General features: G+C 41.0%; 1 pseudogene; it reads right to left on the bottom strand.

Moving 5' to 3' along the window:
- Positions 1-13,394: 13,394 nt before the first annotated feature.
- Positions 13,395-15,150, bottom strand: LOC120219897 (annotated as a pseudogene).
- Positions 15,151-23,479: the final 8,329 nt, after the last annotated feature.

The raw sequence follows: 23,479 nt of genomic DNA, 5'->3' as shown, positions 1-23,479 counted from the left end.
ATGGGAAGAGAGGGAACTTTCCCAGGCTGAATGGGATTGAGTTTTCCAAGCTGTTACCCTGGAAACCTCTGTTTTTAAGAGGACCCTCCCCCCCCCAACACACACTCCTTTAATTAGTCATGAGTTCCTAGAAGCCAGATGGGAAGCTATGGGCTGGATCATGCACAGCTGGAACTGGTTAGTGACGGGAGACCGTGGGAGGGGTTTGGAGATGGCTCAGGGCCTGGCCAGCTCATTCTGTTCCCAGGATGCTTCAGACTTCCTCAGGCCCCTACAAACACTCCCCATCACAGGCATTCCCACCTACCCATAGCTCCTCAAACATGCACCCACTGGGGTACTGGCCTGAACTGGCTCGGCTGAGAGGACATCAGACCCAAATCCTTAAGGTCTTTAGTTCCTGTGAGGGAGACCAAGATCTGCTCCTTGTCCCCAATTCACAGAAGAAAGTATTATCCCACAGGACTCCCCTGGAGATTGCTGGAGGCTTCTGCTGGTTATATCATTACCCAGGATAGTGCCAAAGGGATGCATGAAGGGTTCAATGCTAGCCTCCAGAATAAGGAGGGGAGTAGAAGAAGCTTAAGTGGGGGCACCTGGCTAGTTCAATCACTACCATACATCTGTTTTTTTTTTTTTAAATGTTTATCCTTGAGAGAGAGAGAGAGAGATGGAGCGAGAGCAGGGGAGGGGCAGAGAGAGACAGAGATACAGAATCCAAAGTGGGGTCCAGGATCTGAGCTATTAGCACAGAGCCCAACACAGGGCTTGAACTCATAAGCTATGAGATCATGACCTGAGCCTAAATCTGACACTTAACTGACTGAGCCATCCAGGCATCTCTGTATAGCATATATTCTTGATCCTGGGGTCCTGAATTCAAGCCCCACAGTGGGTATAGAGTTTACTTTTCTTTTTAAGTTTATTTATTTATTTTGAGAGAGAGAGAGCAAGCATGAGTACGGGAGAGAGAGGAGAGAGAATCCCAAGGAGGGTCCATACTGCCAGTGAGAACCCAGTAACTGTGAGATCATGACCTGAGCCAAAATCAAGAATCAGACGCTTAACCACCTGAGCCACCCAGGCACCCCTAGAGTTTACTTTTTTTTTTATGTGACTAAATTAAAGGGGAAAAAAAGCTTAAGTGTTCTTTCAGTATCTAGGATTATAGCGAAATGATGATATCACAAAAGATTTTTGTTCCTTCTGGGAATGAGTACCTTTTCCTTAATGAAAACCAAACTAATCTTTATTGCTTTTACCAAGGGCAGTGGGATGTAGGGGAACACTCTGGCCTCCTGTCCTCACTTTGTGACCCCAGGAAACAGATCTGTTCTAATGTTTGGGGACTGTCATTGGCCTGGGAAGTTCATGTTTGGCTCCCTTATTTATTGGCAAAAGGCTCTGATAGAGGTTTGGCAAAGGAAGGACTTCAGCACCTACTTCCCCTTTTGAAGAGGGTAGTAACTAGACAGGGGAAAGGAGACCCAGGGATCACCCAGTTCTGCATCAGCCAGGCCAGCAACCGCAGAGAGGGTGGGGAGGGGGTGGTCAGAAGGCTGCCCTTGATGGGCGAGGCACGTAGGGAGCGGGCTCTCCTTTGCACCCCTTCTTTTGTTCCTGACTTACTTAAGAAGGATAGTGGAGTGTTCACCAGTCTGGTTCTGTTTTTGTTTTTTAGTGAATTGTTAATTTGACAGTGGGGGAAGGATCAACACAGTGTGAAGTATATCCTGCAGATAGTGAGGAAGAAAGCGCTAAAGAAGTTTAAAATGTCAAAGGGGCAAAGTTCCAGTTTGAGCAGCGGGCAGCTTTGGCATGATGATCACTACCCCTCAGCTGTGAAAGAAGTATTGGAAATGGGAAATAAAGGGGCGCTTGGGTGGCTCAGTCAGTTGGGCATCCAACTCTTGATTTCAGCTCAGGTCATGATCTCACAATTTGCGGGTTTGAGCCCTGCGTTGGGCTCTGCACTGGCAGTGCAGAGCCTGCTTGGGATTCTCTCTCTCCCTCTCTCTCTGTCCCTCTCCCACTTCCTCTCTATCTCCCTCTCAAAATAAATAAAAATAAACTTAAAAAAAAAGAAATGGGAAATAGAAAAAGATGATTGAGAAAGAAGACCATGGATCCTAAAGAAGGCTGTATTCTCAGATTTTTTTTTTTTTATCCAGAAGCGATTCTTAAGGATGTGTGCACTTGTCTGTTGCCCATTTTTGAAACACCTTGGTGTGTTTGTGCATGTGTGTGTGTTATTATAGGAGTGATGCTCCAAGTCGTAAAAACTTGAGATGATACATAACTTCCTGCTTTCAAAAACGAAGCCAGGAGTACGTGGGTGGCTCAGTCAGTTGTCCAACTTTGACTCAGGTCATGATCTTGTAGTTCATGGGTTCAAGCCTCGAGCACTACCAGCATGGAGGCTGCTTCTCTCTCCCTCTCTCTGCCCCTCCCTGGTTCATGCTCTCTTTCTCTCTCTCTCTGTCTCTCAAAAATACATACATACAGGGGCGCCTGGGTGGCTTAGTCGGTTAAGCGTCCGACTTTCGCTCAGGTCATGATCTCGCGGTTCGTGGGTTCAAGCCCCGCGTCGGGCTCTGTGCTGACTGCCAGCTCAGAGCCTGGAGCCTGTTTCGGAGTCTGTGACTCCCTCTCTCTCTGACCCTCCCCTGCTCACGCTGTCTCTCTCTCTCTCCTAGATATAAATAAAAAAACATTAAAAAAAAATACATACATACATACATACATGATCTTAAAAAAAAAACAAAAAACGAAAACAAAAAGGAAGCCAGATATTAGTCAGATAGGAGTACACCAGGAGGAAAGATTTGGAGATATTTGGAAAAAAGAGCTGGAAACAATGGGAAAATATTCAGTTGATCGCTGGCCACAAATTAAGGCTGGCCACTGACCAGAGTAGCCATGGTGGTCAATAAGATCAGATAGAATTGATAAGCAAGCATGTTAACCCTCTGCTATGAGGCCAGTGGTGGTGGCCAGTGACAAAAGAGAGTAAAAAAAAAAAAAAAAAAACAAGTAAAAGGGTGAGAGATGAAGGAGCATAAGAACCCTAGCTTGGATTAAGGTCATTTATTTGAGGGCGAGTAGAAAGAGTTGTTTTTCTGGCTAATCAAACTGTACCTTTGCAAATAAAAGAAATGAGTATCGACAAAAGGTGTATTAATTTGTCATTCACTGCTTCACTTACTGAATCTATTGGTGCTTCTTAAGTTCTACCAAACTTCCTCAGGTAGATTATGAAAATATATGCTTAGAGGTTTGAGGTATACGTATGTAAATATGGTGGGAAATTTGTCCATCTCACAATGATTATCTCTTCTTTGTCCCCTTCCACATGGTCAAATGGGTGGCTGCCAGCAGCCATATTTGTGCTATGTAAAACTCTGTTCTTCAGACCTGCTAAGTGTACCAGAGATAGACAACTGAGTCAAGCAGATTTATTCCTCCCAACCCCCCAGGAGTTGGGTCTGAAAAAGAAATAAATTTGTCTCTTCATGTGACTGGATCTGAAACATGTAAAGCTCAGGCAGTAAGCTATGGCTATTTTCCCCCTCTCAGGACCAAGAACCAGAGGAAACCTATTGCTAGGAAAAAAACCCAAAACAGAAGGTTGGAGGCAAAAGGAGAGGAGAGACGGGAAGAACACCCCTGGGCTCTTGATAGCTTCTCTTCTGGCTCCACAAGACCAGGTGCATCCTTGCTCTTGCTTCTTTGTAACACAGAGCTATGCTGAATAATTGCCCCCAAAGCCATCCTTGTCCTAATCCCCAGAACCTCTAAATATATTACTTTACATGTCAAAAATCCTTTACAGATGCGATGAAATTAAGGATCTTGCCGTGGGGAGATTCACATGCAAAAAAATGAATCTAGACACAGACTTTATACTCTTCACAAAAATGAACTCCAAATGGATCATAGACCTAAATGTAAGCATAAAACTACAAAATTCCTGGGAGAGGGGCGCCTGGATGGCCTAATAGATCAAGTGTCCAACTCTTGATTTCAGCTCAGGTCATTATCTCATGGTTTGTGGGTTCAAGCCCTTCATCAGGCTCCGTGCTGGTGGTGCAGAGCCTGATTGGGATCCTTTCTCTCCCTCTCTGCTCCTCCCTGCTTGTACTTGCTCATGCTCTCTCTCTCTCAAAATAAATAAGTAAACTTAAAAAAAAACTGCTAGGAGAAAACGCAGATGACCTTGAGCATGTCAGAGACTTTTCAGAGACAATACCAAAGCCATGATTCATGAAAGAAATAATTAATAAGCAGAACTTCAGTAAAATTAAAAACTTCTGCTGTGAGAAAGAAAGAATGAGAAGACATGCCACAGATTGGAAGAAAATATTTGCAAAAGATACATCTAATAAAGGACTGGTATCCAAAATATACAAAGAACTCTTAATAACTCATAGTAAGAGGGACGCCTGGATGGCTCAGGTTGTTAAGCATCTGACTTGAATTTGGCTCAGGTCATGATCTCACATTGGTGAGGCTGAGTCCTGTGTCAGGCTCCTAGCTGAGCATGGAGACTGCTTAAGATTCTCTCTCTCCTGGGTGCCTGGGTGTCTCAGTCAGTTAAGTGTCCAACTCTTGATTTTGGCTCAGGTCATGATCTCATGGTTCCTAGGATTAAGCCCCGTGTCAGGTTTCGTGCTGACAGCTCATAACTTGTCTGGGATTCTCTCTCTCCTTCTCTCTGCTCCTCCCCTGCTTATTCTCTTTCTCTCAAAAACAAATAAATAAACTTAAAAAAATAAAGATTCTCTCCCTCTCCCCATCACTTCCTCTCTTGTGCTCTCTCTCTTGAAAAAAAAAAAAAAAGATTAAAACAAGCAGAATCTCATGAAATCTAACTTAAATATGTATGTGCAGAGCCCAACACAGGGCTCCACCACAGGAACCACAAGATCACGACCTCATCTGAAACCAAGAGTTGGACACTTAACTCACTGAACCACTCAGGCCTCCCTGGAATATTATTCTGTGCTGAAAAAAAAAGTGAGCTATCAAACCATGAAAACACATGGAGGAACCATGTTAGCATATTACTAAGTGAAAGCCTATCAGGTTACATAGGTTACATAGGACATTCTGGAAAGGCAAAACTACAGATATAGTAAAAATGTAATGTGGGATAATAGTGGGGAAGGTTTTTCATGCGCGGGGACAGGGAGTATATGGGAACTCTCTGCACCTGATTAATCTTTCTGTGAACCTAAAATTGCTGTAAAAAATAAATTTTATTAATTAAAAAAAATTACTAGTGTATATATGGGAACAAAAATAAAACAACCTTTCCAAAGTTAGAAATAATATTACTCATTAATCAAAGCAACAACTTTTTAAAATTTAGCATATATAATAATAAATAGGGTATTTCAAGTCAGTGAGGAAATAGTGGATTTTTCAATGAACAGAATTAGAGCAATTATTTGCCATTAAAAAAGAAGAGTGAAGGCTCCTGGCTGGCTCAGTCAGTTGAGCATCTGACTCTTGATTTCTCCTCAGGTCATGATCCCGGGGTCATGGGATGGAGCTCTGCTTTAAACTCTGTGCTAAGTGTGGAGCCTACTTACGATTCTCTCTCTCTCTCTCTCTCTCTCTCTCCCTTTCTCTCTCTTTCTCTCTCTCTGCTCCTCTCCCCCATGAACTCTCTCTGTCACATTAAAAGAAACAGGGTGACTGTGTGGCTCAATCAGTTGAGTATCAGACTTTGGCTCAGGACATAATCTCATGGCTTGTGGGTTCAAGCCCTGTGTCAGGCTTTGTGCTGACAGCTCAGAGCCTGGAACCTACTTCAGATTCTGTGTGTGTCTCTCTCTCTGCCCCTCCCCTGCTCACGCTGTCTCTGTCTCTCTCTTTAAAATAATAAACATTACCAAAAAAAAATAATAATTTAATTTAAAAAAGAAAGAAAGAAAAGCTAGATCTTATGTCATTAAATGAACTCAAATAAATTGCAGACCAAACAGTGATTGAAATGTAAATTATTGGGAGTTTCTGAGTGGCTCACTTGGTTAATCTACCAGACTTTTGGTTTCAACTCAGGTCATGATCTCATGGTAGGTTTGAGCCCTGCATTGGGCTCTGTGCTACGAGTATAGAGCCTGCTTGGGATTCTCTCTCTCTCCCTCTCTCTCTCAAAATAAATAACTAAATAAATTAAAAAAAAAAAGAAATGTAAATTAATGAACCATAAAAGTATTTTAAATATATTGTTTTTATTTTTGAAAGAGGAGACAGAGCATGATCTTATATAGCTTATATAAGATCCTCATTCCCATATTTCCCATGTGAGATCACGATCTGAGCTGAAGTCAGACACTTAGCCAACTGAGCCACCCAGGCACCCTACATAAAAATATTTTTAAAAGGTGTTTATTTCCAAGCATCAGGCAAAATCCAAAAGCCATTATGACCAAGTAAACATTTTAAAAAGTTTGAAAAGTTAAAAAAAAGTCCAGTTAGACATGTAAATGGAACACTCTCTTCTCTAAAATACTAGTAAAAGAATAAAAAATAAATAAGCCCACAAAAACAAAGAGAATTGGAAAGAAGTCAACAGTAGATGGGAGATAACACATTTCAGAAGAAGGAAATCAAATGCAGGAGTGATAACGTCACAGTTTGGGGCAAGTTGAAGCCTAAATGCCCATAGTGGGTGAAACCAGTAAGAAGCAAGCCAGTTTACAGCCCCACCCCATCCCCTCATTCCAAAAGCCTCAGAACTTGGAGGCACAAGTCCCTCAGATGACAGGGGAAAGGGACGATTTATACAGTTTATATGATATCCCCATTCCCATGCTTCCCCCGCTAGGTAACTTCTTCAGATAACTTCCCCGAAGGAAATATGATGTTCCTTCTCCAGAGAAATTGAGCCAGAGGATCCAGGGGAGACCAGGACATGAAATCAGACTGAAAACAAGAGCTTAAATGAAAGTCACTGTATTAGTGACTTTCCCGTGGCTACTCTATCAAATTACCATACATTTGGTGGCATTAAAGCAATATAGATTTAGTCTCTTACAGTCTGGAGACTAAAAGTTCAAAAGCAAAGTATCAGCTGAGTTACATATACTCCAAAGCCCCTAGGGGAGAATCTGTGTCTTGCCTCTTCCAGCTTCTGGTGGCTCTAGATGTTCCTTGGCTTACGGCCACATCACTCCAATTTCTGACTCCAGCTTCACATTGCCTCCTCCTCTTTGTGGACCTCCATCTAATCTTCTCCTTGCCTCTTTCCTATAAGGAATTACATTTAGGATCCACCCAGATAACCCAGGATAAACTCTTCCTTAGATCGTTAACTTAATCACATCTTTCCATACAAGGAAATAGTTATTCTTTTGCTATGTAATATTCACGGGTTCTGGGAGTTAGAAAGTGAATATATCTTTGGCGGGCGGAACTTTGTGTGTGTGTGTGTGTGTGTGTGTGTGTGTGCGCCTACTACAGTTGCTAACCAAAGAATGAGACCACTTTTCTTTCCCAGCCGCTAGGATGCTAGCACCCAGAATTTCACCCACCACACAGAAAACTGGAGTGTTCCTCTCTGGAGAGACTGAACAGCCCCAAAGAGACTTACAGCTACTCATTCTTGGGTACCCCCCAACAAAAATCCAACTCACTGCCTGCTTCACCCCATAGTGGAACTCATCTATCTACATACCTGTCTGAAACACAGACCTTCTAACCGGTATTTTTAGTTTCACACTCTCACATATAAACGAACAGTCACAGTTCACAAGCTAATCCAAGAAAGGCTTCCAGTAGGGAAAACTCAGACTAAAACAAACAAACAAAAACGGAGGGGTGGGGCTTGGAGAAAACAAAGAGACTAAGCAACAGGAAAAGATTTTTAAACATATATATAATTTATATCTTCGGGGAGATAAAAAATGATACTATGAAACAAGTAGAGGACACTGTTTTTAAAAAATAAAACAAGAGGGGTGTCTGGGTGGCTCAGATGGTTAAGTAACTGGCATTGGGTCAGGTCATGATCTCACAGTTTGTGAGTTTGAGCCCTGTGTGGGGTTCTGTGCTGACAGCTCAGAGCCCGGAGCCTGCTGCAGATTCTATCTCCCTCTCTCTCTGTGCCTCTCCCGCTTGCACTCTCTCTCTCTTTCTCAAAAATATAAAGAAACATTACAAAAAATAAAAAGTCTTTAAAAATTTATTTTTGATACAAACTTCTTAAAAAATGTACATCACCTACTGCCAAACAGGTTTGAAAGTTAAAAGTGAACTGAAATAAGCCAGGCAGTTTCTGAGCCTGGAACAGAAGGGATGTGTTTAGGGAATTAATACATCGAGAAATTCGAGAAATTCCATAGTAAGAAAGCAACCTTAATCTAGATAATCCTCCATCTCGCCAACTCAGTCATAGTCTTTAAAAAGAGTTTTTAAAAAAAATTTTAATGTTTTATTTATTTCTGAGAGACAGAGAGAGACAGTGTGAGCAGGGGAGGGTCAGAGAGAGAGGGAGATACAGAATCTGAAACAGGCTCCAGGCTCTGAGCTAGCTGTCAGCACGGAGCCCGACATGGGGCTCAAAGCCACAAACCAAACCATGAGATCATGACCTGAGCTGAAGTCGGACGCTCAACTAACTGAGCCCCTAAAAAGAGTTAGTTATAGAGTGGCTGGGTACCTCAGTTGGTTAAGCGTCTGACTTCGGCTCAGGTCACCATCTCACGGTTTGTGAGTTCAAGCCCTGCATCAGGCTTTCTGCCGTCAGTGCGGAGCCCATTTGGGATCCTCAGTCTCCCTCTCCCTGTACCTTCCCTGCGTGTTCTCTCTGTCTCTCAAAAATTAATAAGCTTTGGAGCGCCTGAGTGGCTCAGTCGGTTAAGCATCCGACTTCAGCTCAGGTCACGATCTCACGGTTCGTGGGTTTGAGCCCCACGTCGGGCTCTGTGTGGACATCCAGCTCAGAGCCTGGAGCCTGTTTTGGATTCTGTGTCTCACTCTCGCTCTGACCCTCCCCTGCTCACACTCTCTCTCTCTCTCTCAGAAATAAATTAAACATTAAAAAAATTAGTAAACTTTAATAAATAAATGATCGAGTTAGTTTTACATGGCTTTCTGTTGTTTTTGTTGATGTGAATATTACTTAATAAGAATAGGATCCCAAAAACCTTTATTCTTTCCCTTCCAATTCACACATTATCCACATATTCCACTACTCGTTTTTAGTACTTCAACTTTCATTAAAAACATCTGATTTTTTAATTTTTAATTTTATTTATTTTAAAATTTTTAATGTTTTATTTAATGTTATTTCTTATTTTAAAAAATTTTAATGTTTTATTTATGTTTGAGAGAGACAGAGACAGAGCACGAGTTGGGGAGGCTCTGAGAGAGAGGGAGGCTCCAGGCTCTGAGCTGTTAGCACAGAGCCTGACATGGGGCTCAAACTCATAAACAGCGAGTTCATGACCTGAGCTGAAGTCTGACACTCAACCAATTGAGCCACCCAGATGCCCCTTAATGTTTTATTTTATATTTAAGAGAGAGAGACAGAGAGACAGAGAATCTGAAGCAGACTCCAGGCTCCAAGCTGTCAGCACAGAGCTCGAGTCAGGACTCCAATTCATGAACCTCGAGATCATGACCTGAGCTGAAGTCAGACTCTCAACCGACAGAGCTACCCAGGTGCCCCCCCAAAATTTAATTTTTAAAAGGAGGTGTGGGGAAGGCGGGGCGCCTGGGTGGCTCCGTTGGTTGGGCGTCCGACTTCAGCTCAGGTCATGATCTTGCAGTTTGTGAGTTCGAGCCTGACGTTGGGCTCTGTGCTGACAGCTTGGAGCCTGTAGCTGCTTCAGATTCTGTGTGTGTCTGTCTCTCAAAAATAAATACATATTTTAAAAAATTTTTAATAAATAAATAGATAAAAGGAGGTGTAGGGATACGTAAGTAAATATAATAATGGCATTTGTCTAAATAACCTATCAATATGTTTGTTGCAGCCTTGTTTTTACTAATAAAATGTTGGAAATACCTTGAATAGCCATCATGAGGGAATTGGCTAAATAGACATTGATATATAAAAGAATAAAGTAAAAGCATTAAAAAGAATGAAGTAGCTCTAAATGTACTATCATGAATGGTTTTCACTACAGCATTCAGTGAAAAAAGTGAGTTTCATGGACTGCATGGGTGGCTCAATAGGTTGAGCATCAGACTCCTATTTTGGCTCAGATCACGATCTCATGGCCATGATCTCAAGGTATGAGATTGAGTCCTGCATTGGGCTCCACACTGAACATGGAGACTGCTTGGGATTCTTTCTCTCCCTCTCTCTCTCCCTCTCTCTCTCTGCCTCATCTCACCAAGTAAATAAATATATTTTTTTATAAAGGTAAGTTACAGAACAACATGTGTAATGTGAAACCATCTGTGCAAATAAAACAAAAATATATCCAGCTGGTTGAAAGTGTGGAAAGATATTTACAAATATCTTTGGAGGATGCGGAGAAGGGAATTTCTACTTTTTGCTTTTACCTATCTATGATATTTAAAATGTTTTTACTGGAAGTATGAATCAGATTGTAAAATAAAGAAAAATGCAAACCTAGGAAAAGACAATAAGTGCACAAAAGATATACATAGGAACAGAAAATGGATATTTATATTTTTCATTATGCTGCTTTTATTTTTTTTTTAATGTTTTTATTTATTTCTAGGAGATAGAGAGAGAGAGAGAGGCAGCGTGAGCAGGGGAGGGTCAGAGAGAGAGGGAATCACAGACTCTGAAACAGGCTCCAGGCTCTGAGCTGGCAGTCAGCACAGAGCCCGACACGGGGCTCGAACCCACGAACCGCGAGATCATGACCCAAGCGAAAGTCGGACGCTTAACCGACTAAGCCACCCAGGCGCCCCTTTTATGCTGCTTTTAAAATCTACTCTGTTTAGAATTTTATGTCATGGAAGATTGTATACACACTTTGTAAATAAAATATATTTTCTTTAATTTTTTTTTTTAATTTTTGAGAGAGAGACAGACAGACAGAGCAAGAGAGGGGGAAGGGAAGAGAGAGAAGGAGACACACAATCTGAAGCAGGCTCTAGGCTCAAGCTGTTAGCACAGAGCCTGACACGGGGCTCAAACTCATGAACCATCAGATCATGACCTGAGCCAAAGTCAGATGATTAACTGACTGAGCCGCCCAGGCATCCCATAAAGTAAATTTTCTTAAAAAAAAAAAAAAAAAACACACAAAACAAAACAACAAAACAACAACAAAAAATTGAAGCCAGAAAATAAACAACGCCTTCAAATGCTGAAGAAAATTCTTTTCAACCTAGAATTTAATACCTAGCCAAACAACACACTGTTAGAGTAGAATAAAAGAATCTTCATTAATGTAAGCTCTCAAACAATTTAGTAAGGGGTTCTCCACCAAAAAGACAAAGTTAAGTCAAGAAAGAGGAAGACCTGTGATCAAGGACACAGGAATGTATACATGAGGTGGTTGACAATCATTCCTAGGATGAGGACAAAGGGAAGTCCCAGGATATCAACTATGTAGCAGGTCCAGACAGCAACTGGTCCAGACTACTAGGCACAGAGGTACGTTCCGGAGGATGTCACTATGGAAAAACAAAATGGGATATAGGAAGAATCAGGAGTAGCAGAACTGAGCTGAGGTAGCCTTGCCATGAAGCTAATGAATTTTAAACTTCAGGGTCCTTCACCTACATAAATCCTTTCCAAGGTGCTCTAACTAATTTGTCCTAAAAGTATGTGTTTTACGTAAAACATTCTCTCAAAATGTACAAACTTTAAGCCTTATAAAACCTATTTCTCCCCTGCTGGTGATTTTCTAATTCTATAATTCCTTCTGATCTTATCAGCTGTGATTTTTCTTAAAAAAAAAAAAAAAAGTCCCTTATTAATTATTAGGTAATCCTGAAATACAGTCCTTTACATGTCAGGATATATGTTTGATTCTTTCTTTTATTTATACATTTTTAGGAATATTTAATTAGTAACCTAGAAAACCTCTAAAAGTGACCAAGTTTTTCTTTGTTTGTTTTGTGATATAATTACAAAATCCTCAATTAAAATATAGATATTATATTTTCATAAATACAAAAATATATCAAACATCCCAAAAGTTTCCTTTGTGTCCCCTTCAGCCACTGCCCCCATATGTAACCACCATCCTAACTTCTTTTCTTTTTTAAGTTCATGTATTTTGAGAGAGAGAGAGAGAGAGAGAGAGAGAGAGAGATTGTGGGAGGGGGACAGAAAAAGAGGGAGAAAGAAAGAATCCCAAGCAGGCTGTACGCCACCAGCACACAGCCTGACTCAGTGCTCAAACTCACAAACCTTGAGATCATGATCTCAGCCAAAACCAAGAGTCGGACACTTAATAGACTGAACCACCCAAGTACCCCTTTTCACCATCTTAACTTCTAACAGTAATAATTAGTCTTACTTATTTTGTATTTTATATAAATATAATCAACATCATTTCTTTTTCCTTTGGTTTGGGCTTTTTTATTTGGGCTTTGGTTTTTTGTTTTGTTGTTGTCATTGTAACACTGTTTTTTTTCTAATACTTTTTTTAAAGTTTATTTATTTTTGAGAGAGAGAGAGAGAGACACTGAGTGAGAGTGGGGGAGGGGCAGAAAGAGGGGGAGACACATAGAATCTGAAGCAGGCTCCAGCCAGGTGCCCTGTAACACTGTTTTATTAAGAGTGAATTATTTTTGGGGCGCCTGGGTGGCTCAGTCAGTTAAGCATCTCACTTCACTGAGCCTGGGTGGCTCAGGTCATGATCTCACGGTTAGTGGGTTCGAGCCCCATGTTGGGCTCTGTGCTGACAGCTAGCTCAGAGCCTGGTGCCTGTCTTTGGATTCTGTGTCTCCTTCTCTCTCTGACCCCCCCCCCGCTCATGCTGTTTCTATCTCTCTCTCAAAAATAAATAAACACTAAAACAAATTTAAAAAAAAAGAGTGAATCATTTTTGGGGACACCTGGGTGGCTCAGTCACTTAGCATCTGACTTCAGCTCAGGTCATGATCTTACATTCATGAGTTTGAGCCCTGTGTGGGGCTCTGTGCTGACAGCTCAGAGCCTGGAGCCTGCTTCAGATTCTTTGTCTCCCTCTCGCTCTGCCCCTCCATCACTTGCACTCTGTCTCTCTCTCTCTCAAAAATAAATAAACATTTAAAAAAAAGTGAACCATTTTCGGTATTCCTAAACTGTAAATAATGGGAAACTGAAGTATCAAAGGAGACACATCAAGGGTCATATATTACATATATTACACACATTACATATATCTATCGTATATTACAGACAATAACTTTAAATTTTTCCTTTTGCCTTTATACAATCAATGCATAAAGTAAAACTGAAATCTTTATTAGGCAAGCATTTTTGCATATGCTGCCTTCTCTTTATCTTTCTGTGCCTTTCTAAAAGTCAAAAGTCTATCTTTGACTTTTTTTATTATTTTTTTAACGTTTATTTATTTTTGAGACAGAGAGAGACAGAGCACAGCTGGGGAGGAGCAGAGAGAGAGAGACAGAATCTGAAACAGGCTCCAGGCTCTGAGCTGTCAGCACAGAGCCCGATGAGGGGCTCGAACCCACAGACCATGAGATCATGACCTGAGCTGAAGTCAGACGCTTTACCAACTGAACCACCCAGGTGCCCCTCTTTTGTTTGACTTTCAACAATTCTGCCTAGATAGCTTTATCTTCCAGTGCTATCCCCTAAGCTTTCTTAAGATCAGCCAATGCTCAATCATATTCCTTTAATCCTTGCCATCCTTGAGCTCATGATACAATGCTTTGGTATTTAATGGGTCTATTTCAAGAGCTTCCAAATCACTGTCAATTTCTCCCTGCCAATTTGGCATCTTCAGTTTATAAGTATCAATATTCAGCACGCAGCTTAAAGCTATAGGTTGCAGCTTCTATCTGCTTTCTCAATGCCAGCATTTGAACCTTCCACTTACCTTAAAATTTTTGTACAATTTGGGGGGCGCCTGGGTGGCTCATTCGATTGAGCAACTGAGTCTTGATTTCAGCTCAGGTCATGATCTCAGAGTTCATGGGATCGAGCCCCACGTGCTATCAGCGCAGAGCCAGCTTGGGATTCTCTCTCTCTCCCTCACTGTCTTGTTCTCTGCACCCTCCTCTGCTTGTTCTCTTTCAAAATAAATAAATAAACATTTAAAAAAAACACTTTTGTATATATATATTTTTTAAATATTTTTATTTATTTCTAGGAGAGAGAGAGACAGCGTGAGCAAGGGAGGGTCAGAGAGAGAGGAAGACACAGACTCTGAAACAGGCTCCAGGCTCTGAGCTGGCAGTCAGCACAGAGCCCAATGCGGGGCTCGAACCCATGAACCGCGAGATCATGACCTAAGCGAAAGTCAGACGCTTAACCGACTAAGCCACCCAGGCGCCCCTCACTTTTGTATATTTTTAACAACCATTTCCCACTTCTGGATTTGGAAAAAAAAGTATTCCCAATGTTTTTTAAGTCTTCTATTATTAGCAAAATTTTATCTACATCTTCTAAATCTATATTATCTGCATCCTCAGAGAAATCTGGATGACTGTTACCAGAACCATCTTTTGGGAATATCATCCCCTTCCTTCAATTCTCTGCATTCTGCAATAATGCACAATTTGGCAAGGTTTTCACCTTTCACTTCTACATTTTCCAATATCCTTGCCACATCCAGTCCTTTAATTACTTGGCCAAATACCACATGTTTCCCATACAAATGAGGAGTGGGAACTGTTGTGATTAAGAATGAAACCATTTGTATTGCAGCCCGCGTTTGTCATGCTCAATAATAGAAATTTTTGTCTTCACATTTTTCACCATCAATACTTTCTCTACCTGTCCCATTTCATTATGGGAAGTCTCCACCTTGAATCATAAATTTCTTAATAATTTTATGGAAAGGGCACCCTTTGAAATGTAGAGGTTTCCCAGGGGTAGGCCCATGCCTTTTTCTTCTGTAGTTTTGGGTACAACATCTGCAAACAATTCTAAGACAGTTCAACCAATTTGCTCCCCTCCAATGTCCACGGCAAAGAAGATGAGGCTAGGGGGTTACTGGGGTTGAAGGGCTTAGTTTGGGGGTCCTGGTGTGACATTTTCAATTGCAGATGTGTTTGGGAGTGGACTCTGATTTCTTTCAAATTAAAAAGCTCTTTGGGGAGCCTAGGTGGCTCAGATGGTTAAGCATCCAACTCTTGATTTTGCCTCAGGTCATGATCTCTCTGTTACTTGGAGCCTGCTTGGGATTCTCTCTCTCCCTCTCTCTCTCTCTGCCTCTCTTCCACTCGTTCTCTCTCTGTCTCTAAATTAATTAATTAATTAACAAACTTTAAAAAAATAAAAGCTTTTCTCTATTTATTCTATACACCTAGAAAAATATTTTAGCATTTTTAATTGTAATATTCATTATTTTATATTTATTTATTTATTATTTATTTATTCATTTGAGAGAGAGAGAGAGAGACAGCATGAGAGAGCATGGGAGGGGGATAGAGGGAGGAAGAGAGAATCTCAAGCAGGTGGAGCAGGAGGCAGGGCTGGATCTCACAAACCCTGAGATCATGATCTCAGCCAAAACCAACAGTCTGATGCTTAACTGACTGAGCCAGCCAAGGTGCCCTTACAGGCTTAACCGACTCAGCCAATCAGGAGTCCTTACAGGAAAAATATGCTAATGATTAGTATCTTAGGTTCAATCTGTCTCCATAAGAACACTTTGACAATTTATACACCAGAAATATGGGTATATCCATTTCCCTTGTATCACCTTGAGCATTTTTTTTAATAACAAGAATAAATTGTATCTGGTTGTTTTACTTTTCATTCTGATAAAGATACACTGCATATATGGGCACAAAGATGACAATATAATTCGGAAGAAAGTGGAATAACATCTTTGAAGTACTAAAAGAAAACAATGTCAACCTAGAATTCTATATCAAGTGAAAATTGAATTGTCTTCTTATTTTTGACTATGACGAAGTAACTGGTATCAGACTAGTCCTCCCACCACACACACGCCTAGAAAATTGCACAAAATATATGAAACAATTGTTTTAAGATATTGGGCAAAAACAGCATAGGATTGTAATCCCTGAGAGAAAAAGAAAGAAGACAAATTGTATGCACCTTCCAATCATCCTAACTACCTGCCCATCAGTACTCTTCAGATTATAGCACAGGGATGGGAAATCCAAGCAGAGTACAGGGGTTTCATTAAGCTGAGGAGACAGAGATTAGATTTGGGGGAGGGTGAGGAGGATGGATTCTGTGAGAAAGTCCCAGAGAGAAGAGAGCTATGCAAAGAAAGAGCACCACAAATTTGCATAGTGGTCTGTCTTTGGCTGAAAGGTAGGCTACGTGTATGGCATGACAAAGGAGACTTCTTGAAACTGACCAGAAGTCCACTACCAGGTAAAGAACAACTGCTGGGGAATTATAAAGTGAATCCTTACTGGAACTCACGCAAGGAAGAAAGAAATTAGAGTTCCAACCAGTCAGACTGGAGAGACTGTGTGAAATATTCAGAGCATTCATTAGATACCTTTAAAAAGCTATGCTCGGGCCGCCTGGGTGGCTTAGTCGGTTAAGCGTCCAACTTTCGCTTAGGTCATGATCTCGCGGTTCGTGGGTTCGAGCCCCGCATCGGGCTCTGTGCTGACTGCCAGCTCAGAGCCTGGAGCCTGTTTCAGAGTCTGTGTCTCCCTCTCTCTCTGACCCTTCTCTGCTCACGCTGTCTCTCTCTCTCTCTCTCTCCTAGAAATAAATTTAAAAAAAAAAATTAAAAATAAATAAATAAATAAAAAGCTATGCTTTTTTAGGAGTTGACTCCTACTAGCCCAAAAGTAAAGTTACTCTAGACCTTCCCTCACAAAGCTTAAAAACTTGCCTCAAAGGTATCAGGCTGATATGCAAGTATTTAGGTGCCTGCCAGAACAAAGCCCAATACACTTAAAGAAAGACAATAAATCCAGCAATTCAACGATGTAACATTTATAATGTCCAGTATCTAATAAACATGCTCCCTCCAACCACCAAATAAATAAATAAATAAATAAATAAATAAATAAGCAAAATAAAAAAGGAACATGTGATCTGTAGCTAGGAAAAAACTTAGACAATAAAAAGAGACCCAGAGGGGCGCCTGGGTGGCTCAGTCGGTTGAGCGTCCAACTTCGGCTTAGGTCATGATCTCACAGTTTGTGGGTTCAAGCCCCACGTTGGGCTCCGTGCTGACAGCTCAGAGCCTGGAGCCTGCTTCGGATTCTGTGTCTCCCTCTCTCTCTGCCCCTCCCCTGCTCATGCTACCTCTTTCTCTCTCTCAGAAATAAATAAAACATTTTTTTTAATTAAATAAATAAATAAAATAAAAAGAGACCCAGAAATGACAGAAATTATGCAATCAATAGGTAAAGACTTCAAACATCTAAGTTCAAATATTTCAAGAAAACCATAAATCCAATGAAGAAAGAAAGAGAGACCATAAAAAAGAAATAAAAAATACCATTATATGACCTTAACAGAAAAGTAGATGATGAAGTTGAAAAGATCAGTGAACTTGAAGATGCAGAAATAAGAAAGTAAACCGAAGCACAAAAAGAAAAGGAAGCTGGAGGGGAAATTAGCAAGCCTCAGTGACCTGTTGGATGATATCAAGCATTCTACCACACGTGTAACCTGGAGTACTGGAAAACAAGGAGAGCAGGAAAGAATATTTGCAGAAATTATGACAAAAAATTCATCAGATTTAATGAAAAAATATCAATACCCAGATCCAAACAATTTGATGAGCCTCATGTAGGGTAAACACAAAGAAAATTACACCTAGAAGTATAACCAAATTGCTAAACACCAATGATAAAAAATAAATCTGGAAAGATGACAGAGAGAAAGATATATGACATAGACTGAAGCAAAGGTAAGTTTAAGCATTAAGTTCTCATCAGAAACAGTGCAAGACAGAAGACAATGGAATGACACACCTTTAAAGTACTAAATGAAAAAAAAAAAAGTCAGCCTAGAATGGTATTTTCAGTGGATGTAAAAATGAAGACCAAAAAAAGATATTTTAAGACTAATAAAAGCTGAAAAATTTTATCACTTGTAAGAAATGCTAAAGGAGGTTCTTCAGATGGAAGAAAGATGATATCAAATGAAAACTCAGATGAACACAAATTAAGGGAATGGAAATAGCAAATTTGTGGGTAGATATAAAAAGTTCTGTAAGGGGAGCCTGGGTGGTTCAGTCGGTTAAGCGTCCAGATCCTTGCTTTTAGCTCAGGTCATAATCTCATGGTTGGTAGGTTTGCGCCCTGAGTCAGCTCTGCACTGACAATGTGGAGCCTGCTTGGGATTCTCTCTCTCTCTCTCTCTCTCTCTCTCTCTCTTTCTCAATCTCTGCCTCTTCCCTGCTTACTTGCTCACTCTCTCTCTCTAAAAACAACTAAATAAACTTAATAAATAAAATTTATTTATTTTGAGAAAGAGAGAGAGAGGCATTGCACAAGCAGAGGAGGGGCAGAGAGAGAAGGAGACACAGAAGCTGTGCTGACAGCTCAGAGCCTGACTCAGGGCTCAAACTCATGAACTGTGAGATCATGGTCTGAGCCAAAGTCGGACACCCCACTGATTGAGCTACCCAGGTGCCCCAATAAGTAAACATTTTTAAAAATAATAGTAATAAATTAAAAAGTTAGTTTAAAAGATACTTGGGGTGCCTGGTTGGCTCAGTCATCAAGAGCATGCAACTCTTGATCTTGGGGTTGTGAGTTCAAGCCCTTCATTTGGTGTAGAGATTACTTAAAAATAAAATCTACAGGGGGCACCTAGGTGGCTCAGTTGGTTAGGACTCCAACTTCAGCTCAGGTCATGATCTCGTGGTTCATGAGTTCAAGCCCCACATTGGGCTCTGCGTTGACAGCTCAAAGCCTGGAGTCTGCTTCAGATTCTGTGTCTCCCTCTCTCTCTGTCTGCTCCCCCCCCACCCACTTATACTCTCTCTCTCAAAAAAATGGCACTTTGCCATTTTTTCCATTACGGTGGTTGTCTTTTCTTGTTGATTTGCAAGAGCTCTTTATATATTAAAATATAAATCATTTGTCATGTATGTTTTCTGCCTTTAATGTTATCTTCAGAAAATCTTTCCCTTCCAAACATAGATAGCATTTTGACAAAGAACATGAGAAGAGTATAAGCTTAAAGACTGATGTAGAAAAGCATAAGCTTGGGGCGCCTGGGTGGCTTAGTCGGTTGAGCGTCTGACTCGCTTAGGTCATGATCTCGCGGTTCATGGGTTCGAGCCCCGCGTCGGGCTCTGTGCTGACTGCCAGCTCAGAGCCTGGAGCCTGTTTCAGAGTCTGTGACTCCCTCTTTCTCTGACCCTCCCCTGCTCACGCTGTCTCTCTCTCTCCTAGAAATAAATAAAAAACATTTAAAAAAAAAAAAAAGCATAAGCTATATTTGGGAAATAAACATTGAGTAGAAGAGTTTGGCTATAAAAGGCATTTTAGGGAATCATAGAATATAAAAATAGAAAAGTCATTCAAGACCAGAACTGAATGATTACCACAAAAATCAAAACCCTTGGTCCTCTTTCAGTGCTTGGTTTTAGACAAGTTGAATTTGAACAATGACATTCAAGGAGGAGGTACTAGATGGGCAGGTTTTGGAGATGACTGGGCCTAGGGAAACATGGAGAGTTATTAGCACAGAGGTAATTGTTGAACTCATAGGAGTAAATGAAGTCACCAGGGGAGACTTGAGTACAGCAGAACCCTGTGGATTTCTAGGATACTGGAAGGTTCCTATTTATCCTTCCAGAATGAAAGCCTAAGTGTCACCTCCTCTGGGAAACCTTCCCCGATCTCATCTCCCTGGCCCCCTACCTCTACTGACTTAGGGGTCCCTTCTCTGCTTCCACAGTGCCCTGTGTATGCCCCTACTTATCACACTGAATTATTGTTGAGTGTTTCCTCTTTTTCTTGAGCTTCTAGAAAGCAGGTACCAAAAAATTGTTTTTTAATGTTTATTTTTGACAGAGAGACAGGATGTGAGGGGGAGGGGCAGAGAGAGAGGGAGACACAGAATCCAAAGCGGGATTCAGGCTCTGAGCTGTCAGCACAGAACCCAATGCGCAGGGCTTGAACTCATGAGCCATGAGATCATGACCTGAGTCGAAGTCAGTCACTTAAACATCTAAGCCACCCAGGTGCCCCAAGCGAGTAGCACATTATCTTTAAATAAATTTTTTAAAGTTTGTTTATTTTGAGAGAGACAGAGAAAGAGCATGATCAGGGGAGGGGCAGAGAAAGAAAGAGAAAGAGAGAGAGAGGGAATCCCAAGGAGGTCAGCAGGGTCAGCGCAGAGCTAGATGTGTGGCTCAAACTTATGAAACTGTGAGATCATGACCTGAGCTGAAATCAAGACTCGGACGCTTAACTGACTGAGCCACCCAGGCACCCCAGGTACTAAACTTACTCAACTTTGTGTTCTTCTGGCCTATAGAAAGCTCTTAAAAAATGTTTGCTGAATGTAATCAGATTCTACAACTTGTTGCTTTTCCAAGGACGAGATCCTTTAATATCTCCTCCCTTCTCTCCTCTCAGTTAATTCTGTTACCCAACTAAACCAGTTATTCTTTTTGGGGTATAAACTCCATCCTTTCCACTGCAGTTCAGCATCTTCTTTGATCTCTATGGGAGAATGGAAACCATTCCTGATTTCTTTTGAGAGATGACAATACAGATAAAAAATTTTACCTTCTTGATCCCAGATTCCCTATCTTCCTCAATTTGTAAAAGGAGGTTATTTATAGTTGCGGAGGAAAGGGAGATCTCGATACCCCGTGCTGGAATGCCTGGGAACTTGAAGAGAAAGATTTTCTGACTAAGTAGACCTATCTGCTAATTTTAAAACAAGCTGGAGTCTAGAGACAGGCTAATTTCCAAATACGGGCCCCTCACTGCACCACCTAGTGGATAATAAGAAACTAACATGGAGTGTCTGGTTGGCTCAGTCCCTTGAAGGGCAAACTTGATTTTGGCTCAGGTCATGGTCCCAGGATCCTGGAGTGGAGCCCTGCCTTGGGCTGAGCATGGAGCCTGCTTCGGATTCTCTTTCTCTCTCCCTCTGTCCCTCTCCCCCGCTTGCACTCTCTTTCTATAAAAGAATAGGATAAGATAGGATATGATACGATATGATAGAAAAAAAATGAAATAAAATAAATTAAATAAGACATATTTACCCTTATTAAACACCAGTCTCTGCTATTTTCCAGTCTACCCCACTTAGATACACCACTAGTAGGGTTCCTGGCTGGTTCAGTCAGTAGAGCGTATGACTCTTGAGCATAAGTTTGAGCCCCCATATTAGGTGTAGAGAATACTTAAAACCTTAGGGGGAAAAAAGCCAACATCCTACTGGTCACCACTTTTTAAACTGATTTCATGACCCACATTTTGAAAAACACTTATATGCAAATTTTTATCCTATATCAACACTGATGTTTTGCTAAGGAAAAGTGTCCCTGCAGAATTGAAAGCAAATTCACCATATCCTTTTCATGCTGCCAAGCCTTTGTGCACCCTTGCTCTCCCATACCTGCCTTTGTTGAGATGTGAGTCATAATTCTCAAAATCCCACACCACCATTAAGTCTTTCCATTCCTCCAATCAGAAGAAATTATTTCTCCCTTAGTGCTCCCTCAAAACCTATACCATAGCATTTAATTAAATGTCCCTAGCACTCAATTAGTGATTTACACAATTTATGGTTTCTGTAAATGAAGGTTCTACATATTCATAATTGTATCCCTCCAGACTGGCACAATAACTAACAGGGCCCAACAAGTACCAAAATAAACTTGTATAAAACTACGTAAGATTCAGGAAATTTAGGGGCACCTGGGTGGCTCAGTCGGTTAAGCATCCAACTTCAGCTCAGGTCATGATCTCACAGTTTATGAGTTCCAGCCCCACATCGGGCTTGCTGCTGTCAGTGCAAAGCCCGCTTCAGATCCTCTGTCCCCCTCTCTCTCTCTGCCCCTAACCCACTCGTGTGCTCTCTCCCTCGCTCAAAAATAAAAACGTTAAGAAATACATTTTAAAAAGAATTTTAAAAATAAAGACCCAGGAAATTTAAAGGTTTACTGTGGTAAATCCCTTTGCAAAGCACTTAATCTCTCCTTAGTAATAGTTATGATTCCTCTAAAACATCTGAACTTATAAAACCTCAAACATCTATACATAAGCCAATTAAGCCTTTTTTATAAAATCTTCATAATTGTGCAGGGGTCCTACAGAAGGGAACTCAGGCTTTTAGTCTCACACTGAGGTGCCCACTCAAGTCCTTACTAATGAGCTCAGCCATTTGAGGCACAAATTATCCCTTGTCCTGTTTCTACACATGGTGTGTGGCCTTATTCATTAAGTATTTGAGACTTTACTATTTGGGGTAATGTGATGCAATGATGATAAACACTCCCAAGGGCTGGAGGAGCTCAATGATCTAATGAGGAGGAGGAGGACCAACAAGGAAACAAGCATAACAGAATATAATAAATGCCATCACAAACCTAAGTAAGGAAGCAAGTTAAGAGAGGCACCTAAATCAATATTTGAGGGTAATGGAAGTCTTCCTAAAGAGGATAACACTGAGATCCAAAGGCTAAGAGTTGATGAGGCGGAAGGGGTCAGCAAGAATATTATAAGCAGAGGGATCAGTAAGGGCAAAGCCCCTCCAAGGCTCAAAGAGTATATGGCTCTTTTAATTGAAAGTAGTCAGTATAGTTGGAGCACATTTTGACCAGAGTTGAAGAATGGCCAAAAAATGAGGCCAGATTGTGTGGGACCTTATGAGTCAGGCTAAGAACTCTGAACAACTGAAACAGTTCATTACACTTGACTTCCCTTCCGTTGGTCTCTACACTAGCAGCTGGCTAGAAAGAAAGATCGTGGTAAGTGAGGGTGTGGAAATCAGATATGCAAGAATTAAGTGACAGCTCTGACTGCCTCTTCTTGTATTACTTTATCAGACAATGCCATCTTGGGGTAGCATCTAAGAAAGTAAAATTTCAAAAGAGCTGCCCCAGTGATGCTGTGAAGTGGATTATCTTCAGAAAGAAACAGTAAGGAAGGTACAAAGGCCCCATTGTTATGCAGCATGACAGTAATGACACATGTAAATTAACATGTCAATTCAATTTGTTCTAAGTTTCATTTTATTATAACCTAATTACTATTCACTGAAGTCTGAGCAAACAGGTACAGAAATCAGGGTCACTAATATGGTCATATACTCACAATTTTTAAAAATTAAAAGGAATAGGGGCGCCTGGGTGGCTCAGCTAGTTAAGCTGCCGACTCAATTTCAGCTCAGGTCATGATCTCATGGTTCATGAGATGGAACCCTGCCTTTGGCTCCACACTG

The sequence above is a fragment of the Hyaena hyaena genome, unplaced genomic scaffold, assembly GCF_003009895.1.
Source record: "Hyaena hyaena isolate Hyena2069 unplaced genomic scaffold, ASM300989v1 scaffold_655, whole genome shotgun sequence".
Lineage (NCBI taxonomy): Eukaryota > Metazoa > Chordata > Mammalia > Carnivora > Hyaenidae > Hyaena > Hyaena hyaena.
Note: the sequence above shows the minus strand (reverse complement) of the source record. Positions and strands in the feature narration are given on the sequence as shown.